The following is a 25,673-nucleotide window of genomic DNA, read 5'->3' as shown; positions in this document are numbered from 1 at the left end:
TAACGCTTCCAGTTCCTGGGAAAGAAAACATGAGCCAGTCAGATTCCCTTTATGCTTATGGGAGGTCTGTCTGATGGCCTTTTCTCCTATCTCTCAAATTACACTATTTGAATTTCCAGGGTCCTTCGTGTCTTTAATTGTGCCATGAGTATTATAGATGTGGTGTTCACATATCAGTTCTCCTCATACTTGGCTCTTCTACCTCGTCGTTGGATCACCTTGAGCTCCTCCTCCCCGGTACTTATCTATTTTCATGAGTATGATAATGACTCTCTTGGTTCTCCTCTTTTCTTCCTACTCTCTCCTTCTCAGGCTGGTGGCAAGCTGCCTTCCTCTACCTCTTCCCAAATGTTGATGCCCACTGGGAGTGGTGCACTTAGATCTTCCTCATTTTGCATACTTTCTGGAGAATCTCATCCATTCCCATTGCTTTCACCACCTCCTTCTTCACAGTGACTCTCAAATACATCTTAGACCTCTCTGAAGCTTCGGATCCTCATTTTAGTCTCCCTAAAAGATGTGGGCTCCTGAATATTCCATTGACATCTCAAATTAAAAACATCCCAAATTAACCCCATTGTCTTTCTCACCATCTCCCCAGCCTATTCTTCCCTCTGTGTTTCTTCTCAAGGCTAGTAATGCCGTTACTCACTCCATCACCTAATGTAGAGGCTCAAAGTCACCTGTGATTACTCTTTTCCCCTCACCAATCAGTGACCAAATCCTCTGAATTCAGCTGGTAAAATGGGTTTCCAGTCTTTGCGTGCCTCATCACCACTCTTGCCTTTCTTAATTCATCCGTCTTTAGCTTCTATGTAGGCCATTAGAACACCCTCCTAGTTAGTATTTGATCTCTAGTCTCTGATCTGCCCCATTCATTCCTCTTTAATTAACTTCCTACTTCTTTTATCACAGGTAAGTTAAATATATTTCTGACCACATGATTTCCCTCCTTAAAACATTTGATGGCTCCCAGTTGCCTACGGAATAAAATCCAAACTCTTTAGCATTCCGTAGAAAGCCATTCTGGACATTTCATAGAGGTATTACCTTTGGGCAAGTCACTTGTCAGAAATTAAGATTCCTCAGTTGTAAAAATGGGGATAGGATCTATTTCACAGAGTTGTTATGAATATGGTATAATAAAACTCATGAAAGGACCTAACCTTGGTGAGGTATCATCTCACATCCTCTTTCAGGCAGAACCAATCATTCCCTCTTCTGCATTACTAAGCACTTTTTTCATATTAATAAAGTTCTATTCATTACACAAGTATCCATTTGTTCTTTCTTCCAATGAGCATGAGGTTCTGTGGTAGGTACTAGGGACAAAAAGGCGCACCCAATTTAGCACTGAAGGCAGGTGCATTACAAAGATGCACAGATATGTAGTGATCGCACAGAACTGGAACTTAGCCTCACCTGGGAGTAGGTGGGATAAAGGAAGACGTGCCAAAGGCATAATACATGAACTAGATCTTGAAGAATAAAAGTTCTGACAAAACGGCAAGGGGTGACATGAGGTAGAAGGAGGCGCCTCTACAAAGGCATGGGGCACGGTGTCTCTCCATCTCCCCTGTAGATCATGGGCAACCTCAGTTGTCCTCTGATTTTGTTTTGTACTCCCACATCCTAGTGCAGTGCCCAACAGAGTGGATCCTCTGCTTTTCCTGATTTAAATTTAATTATTGCCCTTTTCTCCTAGTTACTAACTCTATTTCATTTTCAATATAATATTCTCAAAGCAGTGAATGCAATATCACTTTTTTATGGATTCATAATTAAAAATAAGAGTAGCTATAAAGCCATTTTGGATAATCTTTCTCCTTGAGCAACATCATCCAGAATCTGTTTTGTTCTCTTGTGATCTTTTTTTATTGGCTTGACCAGTGAGGACAATGGCGAGGGCTCTTAAGTATATACACACCTTTGGCAAGAGCTCTGAAATCTATAAGCCACCCACCTACCTTGAGTTGTTTTACCTAATATTTCCAATACTTAAATGTTCTCCTGAGTGACACTATCAAATGCCTGTGAAGTGAACCGTTTCTCCTAAAACCCAGTTAATTGCCCAGGGGCTCATGGTGGATGAGAATGTTTAATCAGTAATTTTACAGAATTTTTTGCAGATTATTCTTCTGTAATTGGGATCTTTCATTACCACTTCTTCATTCTGTTGTTTCATTATGTCCTTTCAACCACATGTCCCTTCCCAGTTGCCTCCAAGATAGCATTTCCTTAAACTACTTTCTTGAAATTTCCCCAACACATTTCAAAATCTTCATACCCTGTTACAGAAATTTTGTGATCAAGAATAGTTCTAATTTTATCAAGTCTTTGAGCCTTCAGAGAAATTCTCATTGGTGTGAGCTCTATATTTAGAGGCCTAAACACAGACTTCTTTAGGGAATTCTTATGTTCACGTCAGCTTATCAGTAGGAGTTAGCATTGTGACACATACACCCTACCTATCATCCACTTGTATTTCATTTTCATTCTGGGAGTCCATTATGGCCAGTTCATTCAAGTAGGTGTTTTTTTTGAAGTGAGGCTATAAATGGACCCTTGCTTCTTGTCTGTTCCATTCTTTATGGTAGAAAAATATCTGCCTGTTCTGAGTGCCCCTGATGATCTCTCTAACCAGCATATGGTGGAAGTATTCATACATTATTTTTCTAACTTGGACATATTCTATCAAACATATATCCTTGTCATTACTTCACAACTCAAAGTTTAATGGCATTTTTTGCATGGCGAAGAGTAACCTTTAGGGAACCCCAAAGACTACAAATGCTTCATGTCTGCCTCTGCAGAAATCACCAGCCTCAAAATTCCTTACCATTGTTCCCTGTGCATTGAAATGTTGTAGATGAAATAAATAATACATGTGATGTCTCTTGTTTGGACAATTCAAGGTGGCCATGAGATTACACTGTTAGGTCACCTTGACCTTGTGGTTTGACTGTGGATTTGAAGGATCTTGAATGACAAATATGGCACTGAAGAAAGATGATATATGGCTTTTCCACAGCTGACATTGGTTCATTTCTTCTGGGTAGGTCTGGACCCTGGAGTCTTGGCTCTGTGGTGTTCAGATCTCCTATGGGCTTCTTAGAAGGCAGTTGTACTAGGACAATGACATGTGGACCTGATGAAAGAAAATCAAAGCACCTTCAGGGATGCATTGAGCTGCTTTGGCTTTTCTGAGAAGCAAGAGAGAAATATGCCATCTATGTGCTTTACAATTTCAGTCCCTGGTATTATATATTATCTACTTTCTCTGTGGCCTTTTTCTTTGCGGCCACCAGTTCTCAGTTTCTGGAGTAAAGTTTCACACAATGTAGGTGTTCATGGCTCTCCTTGCATCTAAGTTTCTACATGCCAATTCCAGAAAGCACCACATGTATAGACTACACCGTGAATGGCCAAGCCTTTTGTCCCAGCCAAGTAAAATCTTCTGTTCTTCTCTGGAATAACCCATCCATTCTTACTATCCCCTTTTTTTGTTTATCGCTTTATAGTATCAATTACACAGTCATTCATCCAAAAAACATTTATTGAGATCTTTCCATGTACTCAGCACTATATACTACGTGTTAAGGATTCAGGGATGAATGTGACAGTCCTTGCCCTTGAAGTCAAGTGAAAGAGACATGAGGAATGACAGAAGTAAAAGTAGTTCTAAGATCCTGTATGCATTTGATCTAGAAGGAATGTGCCAGGAAGAGTAAGTGACCTCTGAACTGAGCCAGATGTTATAGTTAGCAGAGTATGTTTATTTTCTGTTAGTCATCAAGCAAATATAAAATTGCCAAGATGATAAGAGCCTTGGAGAGGTATCCCATGCTATAAAAATGTATTTACTAAAAAAAGTTGTGTATTTACTGAGTGCCTGTGGTGTGTCAAGCCTTTACTGGGTGTTGGGGAAATCCAGTAAGCATGATAGAGTGGTTCTGAGATACATGGCTTTTACATTTTAATGGGGAAGATACTCATCAAACAAGGAATCATAGTAACATGGTGAATGATGTGAAAGGGGATGTTAATTGTGCTTTAGAGAGCAAGGTAATTGACTCCAAGGGATCAGGAAAATCTCCCTCAGGAAGTTGAGATCTAAAAGAGGAAGCGGCCTTAATCAGGGCAGGTGGGGCTTGGGGAAATGTCCCAGTTGGAGGGAACAGCCTGTTCTGAGGCCAAGGTTGAGGAGGAAGCTTGATGCCTTTCAGGAATATGAGGAAGGCTAGTATGGTTAGAAGGTCAAGAGTGAGTGAGAAGGGAGGGGAAGCAGCAGGAAGTAAAGCTGGAAAGGTGAGGGAGGGACCCACTGGTAAAGTGAATGCCTTGTTTGTTTACCCTCCTTAAGGAATTTAGAGTTCTTTAAGGAATTTAGAGTTTCTTCAGACAGTGGGGAGCCACTGAAGGTTTTGAACCAGAGACTATGGTGATCAGATTTGTATAACAAAAGACGAGAAGATGCACCAAAGAAGGACAAGACAGAAGGCCAGACATCCAGTTAGAAGGCTCTTGCATTAATCTATGCAGGAGGTGATGACAACCTGAATGAAGGTGGTGGCAAGTGGGTGTGGAGAGAAGTCAATTCAAATTAGGCAACCCGTGGTGATGGCTTAAGAAACAGTAAGTAAGAAGGTGGTAAAGTAGCATCCTTCACTCCTCTTCACCACATTACTCTCCCCCAAATCCATGACATCCCTGCAGTAGAATTTTCTGGACATTCTTCTTCAAAACCGTAGATTTTTGGACCTTACCCCAGAACCTGTGGAATAGGACTCTCCATCCCAGGCACTGGTATTTTTCTCACAGCTTCACCCCAGATGATTTTTATGCACATGAAAGCTTGAGGGTCACTGCCCAGCACTGTGTGGGTTCAACACACACAATACACCAGGCACTCAGCCCTTTCATAGTATCAGAGTACAACTCCCCTTGGCCTGAATGAGTTTCTTGTCAAGACCAGGTGAATTCAGAGGAAAACTTCTGCCCTTGGGGTGTATGAGAGTATCTCCTCTTAAAGCCCAAATCAGAATGGAGCCCATCTTACACTCATCACCAGGTGATGTCCACAGATCTAAGAAAGTAGCCCTTCCTCCATAGTCCGCAGGAGACAATGCCCCACCCCTCCTATTTCCCCAGGCAAAATGAAACAAGTTCTTTTGGGCACAGAGGACAATAAAGAAGGTAGTTTACATCCCACAACTAGAAGGACATGCAACTAAGATATACAACCGTGTACAGGGGGGATCTGGGGAGATAAAGCAGAAAAAAAAAAAAAAGAAGGTAGTTTACATAGAGCCTCCACCATTTCCTGTGTGTGGCAGGTGTAAAGGCAAAGCTGTCCTGGTAGCTTTACAGGAGGTCCTGTAAAGATAGAAGGGAGGAAGAAGAGAAAGAAAAGTCCTTGCTTCAATCCTGCAAAGAACAGTTTGGAGATTCATATTTGAAACCATCAGGGTTCATGAACTATGGCAGCCCTTTTTTTTTTTTGTTTTGTTTTGGTGACGAAGAGTCCCCCTGAGCTAACAGCTATTGCCAGTCTTCCTCTTTTTTTTTTTTGCTGGAGGAAGATTAGCCCTGAGCTAACATTCATGCCGGTCTTCCTCTACGTAGTACGCAGGATGCCTCCACAGCATGGCTGATGAGTAGGTCTGCACCTGAGATCAGAACTGCAAACCCGGGCCGCTAAAGTGCAGCATGGGGAGCCTTAACCACTGGGCCATGGGCCAGCCCCTGGCAGCCATTTTTTAAATCATTGATATCTAACATTCTCATTAGATACTGTTTTTATTTCCGTACCGAGGCACAGGTTACCATATCTTCTCCAGTTTATCACAAAAGGGAAGTCTGGAGCTAATGTTAATTGTGCACCTATTGCACATTTGGCATTTTAAATTCCATGTTTAGTCCACAGAAGACTTTTGCAAGATAGATATCCTGAACCTCCTCTACAGCGAATGAACCTGAGGCCCAGAGAGCTGCAGTACCTGTTCAAGGTCATGCGGTTAACAAGTGGGTGCGTTAGGGCTCTCCAAAGAAAGAGTCCCCATAGGAGAAAGATCTCTAATATTAAATAGGAGGTATATATGTGAATAGAGAGAGAGACAAAGAGATTTATTATAAGGAATTGACTCACATAATTCTGGAGGCTGGGAAATCCCAAGATCTGTAGTCAGCAAGCCGGAGAGCCAAAGGTGTAGTTCTAGGCTGAAAACCCAAGAGTTGATGTTGCAGTTCAAGTTCGAAGACAGGAAAACAACAATGTCCCAGCTCAGGGCACTCAGGCAGAGGGGTTCTTTTTTATTTGAGGGAGGATCAGCCTCTTTGTTCTATACAGGCCTTCAACTGATTGCATGAGGCCCACCCACATTGGAGAGGTCCACCTGCTTTACTCTGTCTACCAATTCAGATGTTAATGTCATCCAAAAACACCCCCAAAATAACGTTTGGGTGAATATTTGGGCACTTCATGGCCCAGTCAAGTTGACACATAAAATTTACCATCACTATGGGTGGGATAACTAGTTGTCCCCAAAACCAATGTTCTTTCCTTCCAACCTACCTGCCTTCTGGGAAGTCTCTCTTCTTTCAAAGATACATGTTTTTCTTTCATAAAAAACAATGCTGATGCACTTTTAAAAATTAATGCTTGAGACCATTCAAATAAAAGATTTATCTTAATAGCTTGCTTATCACACATAGTTATCACTCTCCAGCCTCCATTTTCCATTTTTGGGGACTGCTAGAAATGGGGCATGTGTGGTTTTGCTGAGCCATCTTCTGCATACCTGAGATATTGGGGCACTAAGAATTCAAATTTGTTTATCTCCCAATTTGACATCATAATGAAGCAGAGATGCCAGCCTAGCATTTCCCGATGTCCCCAAATATCCTGAGTAATCTTAATCTTGTTAGATCAATGATGGGAAATTTTGCTAGTTGCCATTTTAATTGATTTAAATGAAATTGATTTGGCATAAATGAGTGCACAGAAAATTATTAACAATGACCTCAAAGGTTTCAAGTGTCTGCTATGTAAGAGGTGATGTGGCTTTGATTTATACATCGGTAGGCTCACTCTTTCCAAGTTATATTAGAGAAACAAAACGAACGTTTAGCACTAAAAACTATTAAACATTGATGAGGGTCGTATGTCAAGAGTCTGAAAATATATAAGAAATACTGGCTGCACTTTTCAGTTCATCCATTTCTATCACATTGGTTGGTTGTCATGGTTCACCTTTATCGTAAACTACATATGTGAGTATTTATCCCTACTTCTAAGTATCAGGAAATTTGATTTTTTCTTTTGTCATTTGTGTCCCTAAAGTTCAGACCACACCACGGAAGGGAGGAAGAGGTGAAAGAATAGCAGAACAAATTTCATTGATTTAAAATTATTTTGTATTTTTTTAATTAATTTATCCTCTCCTGAGGCTTGGATATTTGTTTTGTTACACAAAGAGTTTTACTATAATAATTTTGGTTTAGCAGGATTTGACGTGTATTAAGGCAAAAATAAATGGCCTCTAATTTCCTTTCTATTTCTGAAAGTTTAAATGTGCATTATCCTTTGTGCTTCCTCTCCCTTTCTCCTCTTCTCCCTGGCTTCTCCTCACCCTCCCCAATGTACTTCTTCACTAACGACTCCTCTCAGCCTGTGGAAGAACTATTAGAAATTTATTAATTAAGGACCAGTTTCTGCTGCTTCGTCAGGGGTAATCATTTGTTTTAGAGCTGATTTTCTGCTTTAATTAAATGAAAATGTCACTCAGTCAAATGAATTCATTTATACTTATTTATCCAGTTCTCCAGGCTTCAATTTCTTAGCAGGGACTTGGGCCCATCACATTTACTCACAGAATGAACTCAAAAATGTCTCTTACATCAGTTTAAAAGGCTTACAAATGATTACCCCTCCCTGTAAAAGTACCATATAAACAAAGTTGTGCTTAACAAATGTGCGAATGGTTGTTTTTGTGTGTAGGTGTTATCTAGGCACATAGCGGGATACATGCTTGAGTAGATCTGTGCACACGCATGCGCCTGTGTGTGCTGGAGCAGGAAAGTGAGGAATACGCATCGCTGCGGTCCCTTAGGACTCTAAGAAGTGTCGAAGGTAATATTTTAACTGCCTGTGTGTCTTTGCCTCTTCAAAATGCTAACTGATGGTACAAGCTTTAAATTCTACCCAATCTTTACGTTCAGATTTTTTGAAGGATTACTTATTGAGTATGGTCTGTATCTAGCATTGTAAGTGCTTTAGGATATTAAAATGAAATAAACATACTTATTCATTCACTCATTCAACCACTTTTATCAAGTACCCACTGTGTGTCAGGCTGGGTATTGGGACTTAGTGATAAATGATGCAATCCTTGAAATTGACAAGTAGGCTAGCTGCGAAGACTCACCAAAGTCTTTTGGGCACAAGCAAATTGTGTTCCCTTTCCAGAAGGCTGACGCATTGGTTCTTAGGAGTTCCTCTCTGCTTTTCCAAAACACATTCTGAGAGGATAAATGTTACCTTGAATTCTTTTCAGGAAAAAAAGTGCAGTTAAAGCAATTCTCTCTCTTATTGGTAGAAATGGGTACTGATGCCTACCTGGCATGGGTAGACTTTTATTTAGACTTTCTGGTGATCTCACAACCATAGATATGAGCTCCTTAGTCACCCACTCTTTGTGGCAAAATCCTGTGGGTACAAAGAGCAGCTCTGAAGTGATGTGCTAAAAAAAACCTGGGTCCCTCATACACACATCACCATTTTCCCCTCTGTAGTACACACAGGCTGTTGACTCCACCTGTTTTGTTGTGTTGTTACCTTAACTGGTCTGGAGACAAACTGGATTTAAAGGGCTTGAAACTTGTTTCCAACAGCTTAATGAGTTACTCCATAAAAAGGCACAATTATAGTCTTTAAATAAGTCACCCTTTGTTTTCTTCTCTGCATCATAATAAGGGCTAAAATTATGACGGCTTCGCAGTTTCTATTGTGAGAGACAGTTGCACTGGTAGTCAATTGGTCCCTTGGGTTAACCCAGCACTGGGGTTAGGAACTGCCAGTACTTGAGTTTCCTTGTCGTATAAATAGCTCCTGGTAGATACTAAGTGCTGTAACAGTAAACATAATTAAAATAATTATTACTTATATTCCACAGAGTCTGTCCTATTCATAAGTTGTTTTAGACCTGTAACTATCCAACATAGTGTGTGTTAACCTATATTTTATCCATTCTCTGAATACTCCGTAGTCTCTCAGCCAGTGGGCTGGTACAGCACACTTAGTGTCCACTTTGAGTTCATGAGCATCAGTAAACTACTCTCCACCATGTTCAGCCAATCAGCTGTCTTTCTTAGTATTCTAAGTTAATTGCGCTTCCTGCTTTGGCCTCTCTTCCTGACATTTATTGTCATCTAGTGACCAGTTTTGACTATAATGGCAGGAAGAAAAGGCATGCAAGGAGGAGACTGTTGGACCTGCAGCAAAGAAACTAAAAGAAGTATATAATTACAGATGTGAAAATTCAAGTTCTATAGAGACTCAAATTTGCTTTCAAGATTTCAAATTTGCTTTCTATGAAGAAGAGGATAAAGATAAATAGGAATTAGGAGTCTGGACCTAATGAAAACCAACATGAATATCATGAACCTGGCCATTGGTGGTTGGAAAAGTCTGTGGTGAGAGGCATGTGAGACTTCATGAGTTTTAGAAGGGTGGCCACCATTGTTCAATACCAGGGAGCTCTCTAGGAGCTATAGTGCACCGTCCTCTGCAGCACGGTTCAGTTACTACCTCCCTTTCTGGGGTCCTACCAACAGGAAATGAGATATGCTTATATATACTGTAAAACTGTGTGAAGGGTAATGAAGGAAAAATATAAAATGCAAAGAGAGGCTCTAATTTAGACTGGAGAATAACAGTGACATTTAAGTGATAACAAGGAGAAATGAGAGTTGCCGGGTGAAGAGGAGGGGAGGAGTAAGCAGGCAGATGGAAAAGCATGTGCTAAGCTAGGAGGCACAGAAGAGTTTAGCATTATCTAGGAACTGAACAAGGACCACAGGTTGGACCACAGAGCTCACGGGAGAGTCATGTGACCTGGACACAGCAAGGGCCAGATTCTGCAGAGCCTTGAGGCCACATTAAGGATTTGGAATAGGGTCTCAGTAAGTGTAATGAGAGGCAATTAAAGGATTTTAAGCAGAGAAGTAATGAGATCTCATTTATATCTTTAAAGATCTCGCTGGCAGCTCTGTGGAGAATGGATTGGATAAGGGCAGGGGTGGAACTGGGGAGACCAGACAGTGACTTTTGAAGATATCCAGGTGAGAACAGATGATGGTTAGAACTAGGGTGGTGGCCGCTGAACTAAATGGGGACAAATCTGTTTGCAGGCAGAATCGAAAAGCCTTGATGATGGATTGGATGTGGCTGGAGAGGGAGATCAAGAGTGAGTCCAGCAGGGATGGTTCAGCGTCCGCAAATCAGTCAATATGATAACACCACGTTAGCAAAATGAGGAATAAGAATCACATTATCATCTCAATAGATGCAGAGAAAGCATTTGACAAGATCCAACATCCATTTATGATAAAAACTCAATAAAATGGGTATAGAAGGAAAATACCTCAACATAATAAAGACCGTATATGACAAACCCACAGCCAACATCATACTTAATGGTGAAAAACTGAAAGTCATCCCTCTGAGAACAGGAACAAGACAAGGGTGCCCACTCTTGCCACTCCTATTCAACATAATACTGGAGGTATTGGCCAGAGCAATTAGGCAAGAAAAAGAAATAAAAGTAATCCAAACTGGAAAGGAAGAAGCGAAACCTTCACTATTTGCAGGTAACATGATTCTATATATAGGAAACTCTAAAGAATCCACCAGAAAACTATTAGAAATAATCAACAACTACAGCAAAGTTGCAGGATACAAAATCAATTTAAAAAAATCAGTTGCATTCCTACACACTAACAATGAACTAGCAGAAAGAGAAATCAAGAATACAACCCCATTTACAATCACAACAAAAAGAATAAAATACCTAGGGAAAAACTTAACCAAAGAGGTGAAGGACCTTCACACTGAAAACTATAAGACAATTATTGAAAGAAATTGAAGAAGATATCAAGAAATTGAAAGAGATTCCATGTTCATGGGTCTGAAGAATAAACATAGTTAAAATGTCCATACTACCTAAAGCAATCTACAGATTCAGTGCAATCCCTATCAAAATCCCAATGACATTCCTAACAGAAATAAAAGAAAGAATCCAAAAATTTTTATGGAACAGCAAAAGGCCCCGAATAGCTAAAGCAATCCTGAGAAAAAAGCACAAAGCTGGAGGCATCACAATCTCTGACTTCAAAAGATACTACAAAACTATAGTAATCAAAACAGCAGGGTACTGGCACAAAAATAGACAAATAGATCAATGGATCAGAATTGAAAGCCCAGAAATAAAAACACATATCTGTGGACAGTTAATCTTTGACAAAGGAGCCAAGAACATACGGTGGGGAAAGGGAAGTCTCTTCAATAAATGGTGTTGGGAAAACTGGACAGCTCCATGCAAAAGAATGAAAGTAGACCATTATATTGCACCATACACAAAAGTTAACTCTAAATGGATTAAAGATTTGAATGTAGGACCTGAAACCATAAAACTCCTAGAAGAAAATAGAGGCAACACACTCTTTTACATCAGATTAGCTACATCTTGTCAAATACTATGTCTACCCGGGTAAGGGAAACAAAAGAAAAAGTTAACAAATGGGACTACATGAGGCTAAAAAGCTTCTGCAAAGCAAAGAAACATGAACAAAATGGAAAGACAACTCACCAACTGGGAGAAAATATTTGCAACTCATTTATCAGACAAGTGATTGATCTCTGTAAAGGACTCATAGAACTCAACAACAAAAAAAACAACCCAATAAAAAAATGGACAAAGGATATGAACAGACATTTTTCCAAGGAAGATATACAGATGGCCAACAGACAATGTGAAATGATGCTCAACATCACTAATTATTAGGGAAATGCAAATCAAAACTGCAATGAGATATCACATTACATGAAAATTAAAAATATTTAATTTTATTAATTTAACTTAAATTTATTAATTTAATATTTAATTTCAAAAAAATTAAAAATAGAAATGCCATCAGATCCAGCTATCCCACTACTGGATATTTATCCAAAGAACTTGAAATTAATGATCCAGAGAGATTTATCTGCCCCTATATTCATTGCAGCATTACTCACAATAGCCAAGATGTGGAAGCAACCCAAGTGTCCACCTATAGCTGAATAGATAAAAAAGATGTGATATATGTACACACACACACACAATGAAATACTACTCAGCCATAAAAAGGATAAAATAATTCCATTTGCAACAACATGGATGGACATTGAGGGTATGATATTAAGCAAAATAAGCCAGACAGAGAAAGACAAATACTGCATGATTTCACTCATATGTGAAAAACAACAAATACATGGATAAAGAGAACAGATTAGTGGTTACCAGAGAGGAAGGGGGTTGGGGAGGGTGGGCGAAAGGGGTAAAGGGGCACATATGTATGGTGATGGATAAAAATTGGACTACTGAGGGTGAGCACGATGAAGTATATTCAGGAATTGATAAACAATAATGTACACCCAAAATCGCACAATGTTATAAACCATTATAATCCCAGTAAAATTACTTGGGAAAAAAAAAAATGTGAGTCCAGCTTCCTGGCCTGAGCTGCTACCTATATGAGGAACCTGTGCTGAGGACGAGCCTGGAGGAGGAGGGCAAGGCAGAGGCTTGACTGGGAAATGAGGAGGTCTGTTTGCACCATGTTAAGTTTGAGCCCCCTTTGAAACATTTCTGAAAGCAGTTAGATTCTGAGTATGGAGCTCCATTGAGGGATCAGCACAGAACATGTAAATTTAGGAATCATCAAAATATATGTGTCACGTATGCCATGGGGATGGTGCAGTCACTTGACCACTATGCATTCCTGACCTTTACTCACATTAGGTCTTGTTTTATGTCAACTGAGAGAGCTAGAGGCTCCAAGTGTCCTGTTGTGCTTCCTTCACTGCACCGCCATCAGTGTTTGTGCCGGTCACAAGTCTCTCCTGATGGAGGTTTCTTCAAATGAATGCCAGAAAAGGCCTTGAGAGGAACAAGACGCCGTCCTGAAGAGAGAGATCATAAAACGACATTGTGAGGCTGTATCTCGTGCCCTATCCTGCACCAGCTCCCCATTCCCAGCATTGCTTTTGTTGATAAATTAGGATAAACTATCACAGAGTGACCCAAAGCAGGATCCTCAGAGTCAAAGAATCTAAGTTGTTTTCCCAGCTCCATCCCTCACCACCTGTTTAACCTTAGGCAAAGGACATATCGTCTCTGAGAGTCAGTTTTCTCTGCTGTAAAATGAGAACAAAAATACCTAGCTCACAGAGTTGCTATGAGGATTAAAAGAGAGATTTTTGCAACGTGATTATTAACACATATCTGAATAAATGGTAGCTAGAAAGTGGATCCACATCTAAGAACATATTCTTTCCGGAGATTAGTATAAAGCTGAAATATATATTTTATAAGGCTATTACAATAAGTCAAACAGTGAATTTTTGTTAAAGTTCTGCAATCATCTCAAGCCAGTGAGATATGAGAGAGGGCATTGTGTAGGATATATAGCCTTATCACTTCCATTAAATTGCTTCGGACACAGGCCAGTTTCTTTGTCAACCAGAATCACAGTCAAAAGTGTGCCAATACCTAAAGACAGTTTTTTGTTGTCTGTGAACAAGTCTAGAGGTTAGTATGGAAGCTTATATATGTAGCTGTGCATTTGGGTCCTTTTGACAATTTCATTTGATCAGGATATGTAGCTTGTTAAAGAATCATTCCTAATGTTTTAGATAGGTTCTTTATGAGTACATAAGGTGGACGTCGTATAGGACACAGTTTTTGCCTTTATTATTGTGGGACTAGAAAAATCTCTACCATCACTACATCCAAATTGCCCATTCTATACCCTTGCTCTACCCCTCCTTCAATTATTAATAGTTTTTTGTGTTTTAACTTTCTACTGAGAAATAGTCATGGTCATGACACAAGTCAGCACGTGTGTTGACCAAGTTTCTCCTGTGTGCCCAGCACTGTTTGGACTCAGAAGGAAGACAGGCTCTTCCTTGTTATTTCTTGACTCTGAAACTATAGAACAATACAAGAGTATTTGTGACTGCATCTTCATTGGAGTTATACATAATTAAGTGCTCTAGAACAGCTCTGTCCAGAACTTTCTGAAATGACAGAAATATTGTAGATCTGCACTATTTGGTACAGTAGCCTCTAGCCACACATAGCTATTGAGCACTTGAAATGCCATTAGTGTGACTAAGGGAATGAATTTATAATTGAATTTTAGTTTAAATTTAAGTAGACATGTGGTTACTGTCTACCACGTTGAACAGCACAGCTCCAGTAATTCTAAGGAGAGAGGGTTTTGTGGGCTCCAGGAATTCAGGAAGGAAATGGGACTTCAGCCCGAGCTTAGAAGTAGGGAGGAAACTAGAGGACCACTCCATCTAGGGTAATAGCATGAGCAAAGGCTGCTAGGAAAGGGAAAACGTGTGTGGTTTGTGAATGTTACAGAGGGTAGAGAATTGAGGGAAATTAGGTGAGTGAGACTTTCTGAAAATGTCGGGGAAGAAGTTTCCAGAATCCAGACCATTCCTCTATTTCACAAATTTGGTATGAGTATTTACCTGCATTATGCCTCCCATTATTTGGAATAGGGTTTACATAGTGTTGATTTTATTGATCATTTTTATAACTCAGTGATTTCCACAGAGTTATACCATGTAATGTACAAATTTATTCATTGCAATTTTTAGTGCAAATCAGATGGGAATCTAAAGAAGCAATTACTTAACAGAGGTTAAAGGAATCCACAAGGGTTGTTGAGTCACCCAGGACTAGCAGCTGCAGAAGCTGGAGGGAGCAAGGGGAGGGACTGTGTTAACAGAGTTGGCAGAGAGCTGGAGCCCTGGAAAGAGGGATAAGCTGACCGGAGGAACCACTGCAGAGAGATGTAGCCAGTGCCAGAACCATCAGATCCAAGTAGGGAACAAGATCCAAGGGAACAAGAGAAGAGTAACTAAACCTCTTGCCTATCGCCTCCTACTGGTGCCTCTCACTAGATGAACACAACCAGAAGCTAGTCAGCAAGGGATCACAGCTAATGCAGTCCTTGGGGGTCAACTTCCCACAGCAGAGCTGGAGAGAAAAGGCAAGAATGGCTTGTGGGGAAGCGGCAGGGAAAGGAAGTGGAAACGAACGGCTACCTTTTTTTAATGTTTAAAAAAAGTGTCTTAGTTAAGGCTGCTGTAACAAAAATACAGTGGGCCCTCCATACCCACGGGTTCCATATCCGTGGATTCAACTAAGGGACTTGAGCATCCACGGATTTTGGTATTCTCGGGGGCCCTGGAACCAACCCCCATGGATACCAAGGAATGAGTGTACCATAGAGTGGGGAGCTTAAACAACATAAAGTTATTTCTCACAGTTCTGGAGGCTGGGAAGTCCAAGATCAAGGGTCTAGTTGATTTGGTTCTTGGAGAGAATGCTCTCTTGTTTTACAGACAGTTGCCTCCTTGCTGGATTCTCACATGGTGCAAAGAGAGAAAGCGAGCTATCTTCTATCTCATTTTGTAAGGGCACTAATCCTATTCTTGAGGGCTCCACCCTCATGACCTAATGACCTCCCAAAGGTAAATCCACCACACTGAGGATTAAGCCTTCAGCATATGAATTTTGGGAAGACACAAACATTTAGTCCATAGCAAATAGTAAAATGAAAACCATATACATATCTATTATTTGGGTTAAATTGTGAGAAAAACATACAACTGAATATTCAGCATTGAAATTATATGCAATGACGAGAAAATCCTCACTAGATGTTAAGTGAAAAGAAGAATGTAAAAACAGTATATACAGGAAGATCAAACTGTTATTTTTAAATAGTGTATATACAGTAAAATATAAGTGTATATTATTCACACTGCCAGGAAAAAAAGAAAACACGAAAGAAACACACCAAAATGTTAACAGTGGTATCTCTGGATGGTGATTTAAGGGTGCTTTTTATTTTCTTCTTTGCACTGTCTTGGGTTTTCCAAATTTTCTAAAGCAACGTAATTGCTGTATTTTTCTGAGCTGGAACAGTGTTTCTATTGTTCTTCCTGTATCTGCAGGATAGATCTGCAGGGGCAAATTGAGCAGAGAGAGGTGTGTGACCAACTTCCTTTTCATTCGTCATTCACTAATTCCACAGTTAGCATAAGTCTCATTGTGTACCCATTTCTAGGGTGACAGCAGGCACCTGAGCTACATTTCTGAGTGCATTAAAAATGGGATGAGTCAATAAAGTGCTCTTCTTTTAAAATATTCCACCAAGAAACCCTTAAGTCCCAGAGAATGGCCTGATTTCCTATTGATTTTTTTGCTGCCTCAATTATTTCCTCAAACATGGTTAGTTAATTCAGATCCCCACCAACCACCTTTCCCCATTGTCTATTACATTTGCTCTCTGTTATATATGAATCTTTGGTGGCACTTTCATTATTAAACTGACAGTTGCATAATGCTTTATTGGCATCTGTAAGAATGAACCATATTTCTTAGGAACCATGGAGACAGTAGCCTTTTTTTTTTCTGAACCATCTAAGCATAGCCAGTTTTTTGTGCTCTTGTGATCTTCATCTTAAAAACAGCAATCCATCTGTCTCGTTGTTTTATTCTTTCCTAATAGAAAAACATTTCCCCCTACTGTCTTACTGATGTACAGTCAACCGACCTTGATGGACTCTTGTAAACGGAATCATCGCCAGTGATTTGATGACTTCTCATATTAGTTTTCATTTCAGTAAATCCACTCCCTCCCTGGCTTGCTTTTTAACCTCCAGCTGCTACCCAATTATTAGTTCTTGGATGGCTGCTTCAGCAGCGTTACTCTGGTACTGGCTTGTAGCAGATATTAATAACAATAAGCAGTTTGTAAATGTGCACAGCGTTAAATGCACATAAGGATTATTGTCGACAACCCTAATTGTAATGATAGTTTTGTCATTGGGTAACTTAGGATTCTTGTGGTTGCAAAGAACAGAAATCTGAAGGTGGCTTCAGCAAGACAACTGGGCTTTGTAGGGTATTCCTAATGCACATACAAAGGAAGTCTGGCAGGGCTGCAGAGCAAAGAGGCAGCAAGACCTCAGGAAGAAGTAGAACTGGGAAAGCCAGCAAGAATCCAAACGTTAGTCTGCTCTATTTTTCTCTTGTTTTTCCTTTTCTCTCTATCTACTTCATTCTATATACACAGTATCTCTGCGACTCAAGTCACAGAATGGCAGATGATGACTCCCTGCCTCTTTCAAGTTTACCGACTGTGACTAGAACCCTCAGAACCCTCTCAAATGCTCTCTCAGTTTCTCATCTTGCTGCTCCCAATCCTAATTTCTGCCCTCACCCATTCTAATTCTATATTCCCTAGACAGGAATTCTGACTGGCCCAGCCTTGATCCAGTCAATAAGAGCCAGTGGCAAGTTGTCATGTACCTCCCTCACTGCCCAGAGACATCCACTGTGGCCATTGTGAGGTGGTCAGAAACCCTAAAAGGTGTGAACCCTAGTTCTTATGTAGCTGATGCCTTTGTTGTACCTAGTAAATGACATAGATATCAATTTACCAAATTTACATCTGTTTTTTTGCATTAATATTTAGAGGAAGAAGCATAAAGATGGAGTCATGGAAAAAGTGAGTTTTGAAGACTTCTTTTCTCCAAGGCAAGAAAGCAAGCAGTTTTGTGTTCTTGACTTGAGAGATTGTCACAGAGATATGTCAAGGAGATGATGAGATGTGATGAAAGGAAGTGAAATAAAATATCAGAACTTGAAATGACACCGAGAAAAACAGTAGAACAGTAAAGAACTAGCCTGTAAGAGGCAGGCAGGCTTCCCATAGTGAAGGTGGCTGTTTGGTACCACATTTAAGAATCTGCTATGCTGTGGTCTAGACACCACCCTATGCTTATTTTATGAAGCTTGCATCCTGGATATAAGAGGATCGATTTTGAGGCCACCAAAATACAACTAGCCTTTCTGCGTGGGTTTTATTGCATTGGATCCCCAAATTGAGACATATATGTATTCATTCATCTAGTAGACATTTGGCGGACACCCCCTAAACCTCAGGCAAATCTTAGGCATTAGGGCCGTCAAACCTTCAAATGAGTGTGTTAGTATTGATTAAGCTCTGTGCTAGGCGCTTCATGTTCTTTAACTCATTTAGTTTTCACAAAAAACACCATGAAGTCGGTTCTGTAATTCCCACTTTATAGAGAGGGAATTGATGCTCTGAGAGATTAAAATAACATGGTCAATGTCATGAGGTTAGGGTTTAAAGAAGCTGAAACTCAACCCAGATCTGCCTGACTACAAAACCCTTGGTTTTGTGTTTTCAGTGTTTGAGTTGTGCTGTCATGGTTTATTCAGTCTGTTCTATTGATTGATTGAGGAATTACATGAGTAACACCCCTGCCCCATCACAGAGAGTTCCCAGGCTCACACTGACATGGACCAGTGAATGGTTAGACCATGATAAACCACAACATGATGTGATAAATACTATGATAGTAGGGTTGAGACATCTAGCAAGAGGCATCTGCTACTTCCTAGCTATGGAACCTTGGGCAAGTTGTTTTCTTCTCTGAGCTTCTTTGTCCTGCCCTGGTAAAAGTGAATGGAGTAAAAGGATCTACCTCACAGATGATCGTATGGAATAAAAGAGTTGATTCATGTAAAGGTCTTGGAGCAGTGCAAGGAACAAAGTCAGGGCTCCCACAATATTAGTTGTTATTATTATCCACAAAGTGCGATATCCTGTGAGAATTGGTACTGTCAGACAGGAGACAGGCTTTGATGCATGAGATGTTGCTAGGTAAGGAGGCAAATGTTGGACATTTAAAGTGGAAGGATCTGTGAACAAAGGCCTTCATTTATTCAACAAATTTATTGAGCATATACTGCCTGCCAAGCACCCAGCTCATTGTTAGTTCAGAATAGATAGCATACTATGAAAGTATATGGAATGTTCTAGATCCTGACTTCAAAAAAGAAATGATCCTAGGAAAATGGCCACAAGGAATTATCTGTGAGAGCCATTATGGATGTGACAAACCTAGAATTGTCTCAAGAAGATATCAAAGTAATTTCTTCACCAAGCCCTTTAAAAATTCTTCATTCAAGCGACTGTTTCAGCACACCCTAGTGCACTGAGGGGTCTTCTCCCACACACTTTTTACACCTACCTGTATCTACGTGCTACAAAATATATCACTGTCCTTCATTTCCCAGGATGACACTGCTGACTCTTCATATATCTCGATGAAGGATTATTCAGTTATAGAGAACATTCCTCAACTGGAGATGGCTTGAGAAGGGATAAAGAAAAAGTGTTAAGGCATATTAAAAATTGGCTTTCTCCTGGTGGCAGTTTGTCATTTTTCAATTTGGCATCTTTCCCTGTTCTTTTTTCTGCCACGTAGATCTGTATGAGTCTTGATTCAGAGGGGATTTTCTTGCGAGGTGCCTTTCTCTGAGCATATGGATAAAATTGCCAGGTTTAATTGAAGGCAGTTTAGAGTCTTGCTCTATTTACAGTCAAAAGCAGATCACTTCTGTTGTTGGCCTCAGTCCTAGACTCCCAGGAAATTAATAGTGCCTCCTGGCGTGTGACAGTCTGTGTTTACTCCCTGGAGTGGGTCCTGGCTCTGACAGGCCTTGGGTGTCGAGGTATCCTGTGACCTGGAGCAAACTCCACCTGAAGCCATTCTGGTACCCTCAGGCCACCATCATCTGACCATCCCATCATCTCTGATGCCACTCTCAAGAGTCTGTGGTCTGTGCCTTGCTATGATTTCTGGCTTAGAGTAAGGGATCAAAACTGCTCAACCTAGAAAGAACTTTGTTTACTTAAAAAAAAAATTAACAAGCACATTTGTAGCACTTAGTGTATTAAGCACTGTACACATTTTACAGATGAGGAAACTGAGGCATACCAATTAAGAAAGTTGTCACATAGCTGATAACTGGCAAAGCCAGGAAACTAGCTCAGGTGGTCTAGTTCACTGTCTGTACTCATAACCCCCACTGTGCTGTGTTACAGTTCTTAAAGGGTACCTAGTCCGTCCTCTTATTTTGTTGAGTTATTGTATAAAACACACTTAACACACAGTAAGAACAATATATGTGCTAACTCTTGTCGTTAGTGTATTTAATAAATGGTAAAAGCTGAGGCCAGAGAAGTGATGCAGGTTCATACACTTAGTCTGGGATTTCCCAAACTGTATTCTGTGGAATGCTAGTAGCCAAAAGGATGTAATAAGTATTATATTTTATTTTTAGAAAAAGAATAATGATCAAATAGGTTTGGGAAATGTTGGTTAAAAAAAACTTGTATACTGTAGTACTTCTCAAAGCCCTTAATATGCTAATGTGCATTATTACTCTCCAAAAGGTAGCCATGGTATACAGGGTTTTCTAGACTTAGTAGACCATTGTATAGAAAACGGTTAACATAGCAAACCTGAGACTGATTTTCTTAGAAGGTCCTGCCTGCAAGGTTGGCCCTTGCTGGTGTCTGGAAACTTGGGTTTTAGGAGAGTTCCCACCACTCCCTGTTCAGAATGGCTCATGTACCTAAATTGTTCATACAAATAATGTCATTTATGCTGAACACCTGCTTTCCTTCTGGGAGTCTGGAATTTTGGTACCTGCTACGCAGCAGATGCCTATGTGACCAGCCCCTGATAAAAACTCTGGGCAGTGAGTCTCTAATGAGCTTCCCTGGTAGACAGCATTTCACACATGTTGTCACCACTCTTTGCTGGAGAAGTTAAACGCATCCTGTGTACTCCATTGGGAGAGGAGGCTTAGAAGCTTGTGCCTGGTTTCTTCTGGATTTCACCCCATGTGCCTTTCCCTTCACTGAGCTTGCTCTGTATCCTTTTGCTGTAATAATAATCTTATCCGGGAGTGCAACTATGTGCTGTGACCTGTTGGTTCTCCTAGTAAATCACCAAACCTGGGGAAGGTCTTAGGGACTTCCATCACAATCAGAAAATCCTTTTCCTCACAATGCCTTTTAACATCTCATGGTCACTGGGGCTCTGCAGTAGACAGTGTGGGTTCTGCAGAAGACTGTTGAGCTGTTCAATTCCAAAAGTCAGAGGCAGAGATCACCCCACATCACCACTCTGGGCTTCTTGGTGAGAAATGTTAGTGTTCCTGGGGCCCATGTGGAGGTCATTATCAAGTAATGATTTTCTTCCTGTCTGCGACACATAGATTAATATACCATGACAGAGTGGAACTGACTGGTACAATTTCATTATTCTTTTGGAACAATTGGGTGAGAAGGGTGAGGATGGAACTGATAGCCTCACCGTAGAGCCATCTTTTATATTCTTCCATTTTTAGACTTAGCTCTTTAGCCCAGGATAAAATTATTTACATAAATGTACATAAAATTATATTAGCATTTTTATGAAAATAAATTAAACTGCATATGTATGTATGAAATTTTTAATATATCTAGTTAGCCCTACTAAAGGGACTTTATGGCTTTTTGAGCCTCGTGACTGAGGCTGTGACTTTTCTGTTAGTAAGTATGATTTCCCTGAGTTTGTTTTACGGAATAAACAGATGCACCAGGGGTCTCCTGGGAGCAGGTAGGCTGCTATGGTACATGAATAACCAAATGGAGAGGGTGATCAGCCCCAGCGTGTGTTCCTCCAAGCACCTCTTCTGGTCCTCCTCCTCCTGCATTCTTCGTGGCTGACTTGTCTTCCTCCTGTGTTTTTCACAGCTGCCAAAAGTTATATTTGCATATCCTCTACGATGGGTGGGGAACTGTGCTTCCTGAAATCCAGTCTGCTCCAGTTTGCTTCCCTACATTATATGTCTAGACCAGCCTATGCTGTTTCCTTTGACCTTGTTCTTTGACCTGTTTCCACATAATGGACAGTCTTACACCAAAAACCCACCAGTTTCTAGTTGGTTTGGCTGGCTCCTTGCCAAGCTGACTGGTGCACAATTTCTCTAAACGCTTTGTCCTCCTCACTGTCTCAGTACCGCATGCTTATGCTGCATCGAGCCTCCATTTGTGTGACTCTTCTATCCTCTTTGCTCTTTTCACCCTCTCTGCATCCCAGCTCACGTCTCACTCTCTCCTCCATGAAGCTGACCGTCTCCATTGTACTCCTAGGGACCTCCCTGGACCTTGAATTTTTACCAATCTCTTTCTCTGTAGCATACACCTTAGAACTTATTTTATTCACGCCTACATCCAACACACACTGATTGAGCTTCTACTAGGAGCCACTCAGGGCACTAGAAAATAAGGCTATAAAAAAGAATGAAACTAAGTCCCTGCCCCCAAGGAGCTCATTGTCTAGTTGAACTGCTACACACCATGTTACACTCTTCTTTTTCACATGCTGGTGCTGATTCTTTTCTGAATGTCTAAACTCCCTGAGAGCAATGAACTTCTCTTAGGTTTTTTACATTTTTCAGAGTGATGAATGTTCAGTAGTAAACAGTGGTTAAGAACTTAGGAAAAGATCTGGTTCCCATTCCATTTCTACAGTTTCTGAGCCACATTAGCCTCTATTTGCTCATCTGGAAACTGGGAATAGTCCTGTCTACTTCTTACAAGGTTGTAGGGGAGACTTCGATAATATTTATAAGTGCCTAGCACTGGGCCAAGCCTGTATGAATCACTTAAGTAAATGGAAGCGATAATTCTTACTAAGCAGGCCTATGACACAGAGTTTGTAATATTTTTTCCTAGAACTTGGGCCTCAGGGAAGTACTGGGAGATTTTTCCTCGTGGGCAAGATCCTGGCATTATATTGTCAGGCATTATATTGTCAGAATTTTTTTTAATATGACAAAATTAGGCTGTGAAGGCGGAAGGGAAACAGAGAGCAATGGAAATTTCCACTTGAAGGACTTTATCTTCCATGGGCCACCTTGCTCAAGGTGAGGAGAGCACAAGACCTTCCCACATTAGGTCCAACCTGAGCAGGATGGGAGGAGTTAAAAGAGAAAGCAATTGTGAGTCAGAAAGTCAACAATGCATGTAAAGACCTGCCAATCTTCCTCTGCACAAGGACGTGGATTTCCACATCCATTTTTGGTATGAAGGTTGCTATCCCCAGCTTGCTTCATTTCCTGACAGTCGCTCAAGGCAGAATGGAGTCTAGAAAGAAGGAAAGAATTTCCATGTAATGACCAAATACTATGGGCCAGGTGCCATATATACATTCTCTTCACAACATCCCTGCCAAGAAGGTGTTCTTATTTCTCTTTTACAGATTGAAAAACTGAGGCTTAAAGAGATTAAGTAGCTTGACCAAGTTGCACAGCTAACCCAACACAGATCTGAAGACTTTGCCCTTTACATTAAATGCTCTTCAGGAAATCAAGTCCATGGAAGTCCTGGCCTTGTCTGGCCCGATCTGTCTGCATTTCCTCTTCTACACAGCCTGCTCCCACTCCACCCAAGGGGTCTATTGTAGAGATGACAACTTTGCAGCAAGCTTGCAACTCCATCGCACTGATACCCCTCCTCAGGGCCAGGACTAGGGTGAGGTAAGTGAGGTGCCTGGTGCAAAACAAGGAGGCACTCGCTCCTGGATTCCTGTATGTGCCGACCGATGATTTTGCTGACCCGAATCCCAGCCCTGCCCCTCCTGCTGATTGTCCTGGGGTATAGCTGCTGGGATTCACCAAGACCTCCATCGCCATGATAACCAGACTGGCCCTGAGACTGGCTGGCTGACTGTTTGAGATCCCCACTGTTCTCAGATTTCCTGTTGCCATTTCTGTAGACATCCTGCCCCCAAAACTATTTTCTGCCCCCCAAAGCTACCTTCCATGATTTCTTTCCACCTGACTTTCACTCCAAAACCATAATATAGCCACACAAGCAGGAAGAGGCCGTAGAGATCCCCCACCAGGGCTGGAAAATTGGTTTCAACCCAAACGTTAACTCTGTTCTGTTGGAAGTAGCTGAGTCGAGGACTGTAAGGCCAGGCCGTAGCAGAAAGCATGGATCTGTGACTGAGCAGGGTCCACCTCGAGCACACAATGTGGACGGTTGTGCTTGCCATGGTTGAAACCCAGGCCCACCCTTCTCATCTTACAGAAGAGGAAACAGACCATGAAAGGGGTAATTACTTCCCTCAGCTCAAGTAGCTAGCTAACGCAAATCAGGGCTAGAAACCATATCTCCTAGCACGTTTTCTACACGGAGTCAGGGAAATGGAGCCCACTGGATACATTCTTCTCCTGCATGACCACCACAGCTACCACCAACTCATTAAAGAGGCAGGCATGATTCGTGCTATAGCTGTGCCCAGTCTTGCTCTCTTTCAAAAGCTTGTTCCTGTAATTGAGTACCAGCAGTGTGGTTCTGGGGCCACCTACCTCAGAATCATCTAGAGTTTTGATTCAAAATGCTGTCTTGGAACATTCCCTAGTTCTTCTGATTCAGAAGGTGATTTGGTCACTAATGTTTAAGAACTACTAATGGGGAGTTGGGGCTGTTTATGTCAGTGATTCTTAGTTTCTGGGCTTCTCTTTTTCTTTCCTCTGGGGCTTTAAGTCAGTACCTCCCGCATCATCTTGTATTTCTAGTTCTCAGTGAAACTCAGCGAGAAGTGAAGATCATTCTACTCTTCATCAGACTGTGATTTGCCCAGGATAGAAATGGGGAAAGGGAGTTCTCAGAATAGGAGACATTCAGTTTTCTCTTGTGGATCATGATAGAGTTATATAAAAAGATCTCTCATTTACCTACTGGTGTGTTTTCAATAAAAATCTATTGTCAAAGATGGTGAAACGCTCTTAAGATCTTCATTTTCAGCCATAGGCAAAATATTTCCAAATGCGTGTCAGTATTTTCTTAAAATTCCTTTATGAGAATTTGGTTTAGTGCTGAAAGCAAAGGATATATACGAGTGGGCATAGGTAGTATCTGCAAATATGCGTCTCTGGCACACACAGTTTTTCAGAAAATTTGAATTGGTTGCTAAGATTTAAGGATCAGAAGAGATCGCATTTTTAAATATAAACTTGCATCTTCTATTTTAAAAACTCAAACTGTTTCAGACTGGCCCACAGCCCACAATGCAACAACCTGGTACCTAGTGTCTGCTCTCTGAAACAGACTTGTGGCACATTAAAGATGTTTGTAAATTCTTTAGCACTCATCTTATTGAGAGGTGGGGTCAGGTATCCTCCCCTTGAAGTCTTAGTGACTTCTCTGGCCCGTAAAATATGGCAGAGGTGATGCTATGCCAGTTTCGGGACCCAGGCCTTAAACTGGCAGCATCTACTTCCTGACTCTTAGGACACTTGCTCAGGGAAATAAACCACCATGTAAGAAGTGCAGCTACTCTGAGACCACCATGCTGTGAAAAGCCCATCACATGAAACGGTCCTAGAAGAAGAGATACCAGGTGGAGAAAGACCGAAGGTCAAGGAGCACCCAGGTACCAGACACATGACTGA

At 40.9% G+C, this 25,673-nt stretch overlaps 1 protein-coding gene across 3 annotated transcripts in view; it reads left to right on the top strand.

Moving 5' to 3' along the window:
- The window catches only part of SAMD12 (sterile alpha motif domain containing 12), a 381,347-nt gene that overhangs the window by 225,160 nt on the left and 130,514 nt on the right, over positions 1-25,673 (top strand). The window contains exon 5 of one of the 3 annotated variants that reach the window (XR_011543486.1): positions 23,474-23,750. The exons of the other annotated variants lie outside the window; for them this stretch is intronic. The gene's annotated coding sequence lies outside the window, so the exon portion shown is untranslated. The remainder of the gene's footprint in view (positions 1-23,473; positions 23,751-25,673) is intronic. 3 annotated transcript variants of the gene reach the window in all.

Source organism: Equus przewalskii, chromosome 8 (genome assembly GCF_037783145.1).
Source record: "Equus przewalskii isolate Varuska chromosome 8, EquPr2, whole genome shotgun sequence".
Taxonomy (NCBI): domain Eukaryota; kingdom Metazoa; phylum Chordata; class Mammalia; order Perissodactyla; family Equidae; genus Equus; species Equus przewalskii.
The sequence above is the reverse complement of the archived record's forward strand: the minus strand, read 5'-3'. Positions and strand labels throughout refer to the sequence as shown.